The following is a 329-nucleotide window of genomic DNA, read 5'->3' on the forward strand; positions in this document are numbered from 1 at the left end:
TGTGAGACTGTCTCCCAATGTTTGAGAGTGTGTGCCAAGTATGACAGCATATGATAATGTGTGTGGATGTGTGTGTGTGTGTGTGTGTGTGTGTGTGTGTGTGTGTGTGCATGGCACATCCGGTGGTTTCTGCTACCAAGGTGCTGGAATACTTGTTGGCTCTGCGGTGCCTGGATAATTGCTAATGGCCATTCCACTATGGACAGAGCATGCACACATACATACACACACCAGCCTCTCTCTCTGTCACACACACAGTATACATATGCATTTTCACACATGCTTCACTAACTACCAGAGCCTGAACGCTGCTCATTAGCTGCTGAGGC

The 329-nt window shown here is 48.0% G+C and overlaps 1 protein-coding gene across 1 annotated transcript in view; it reads left to right on the forward strand.

Moving 5' to 3' along the window:
* The window catches only part of LOC111667383 (transmembrane protein 163a-like), a 63011-nt gene that overhangs the window by 7168 nt on the left and 55514 nt on the right, over nucleotides 1–329 (forward strand). The window lies entirely within an intron of this gene.

Source organism: Seriola lalandi, unplaced genomic scaffold, assembly GCF_002814215.2.
Source record: "Seriola lalandi dorsalis isolate HSWRI2012SDOR001 ecotype SW California unplaced genomic scaffold, Sedor1 jcf7180002054689, whole genome shotgun sequence".
Taxonomy (NCBI): Eukaryota; Metazoa; Chordata; class Actinopteri; order Carangiformes; family Carangidae; genus Seriola; species Seriola lalandi.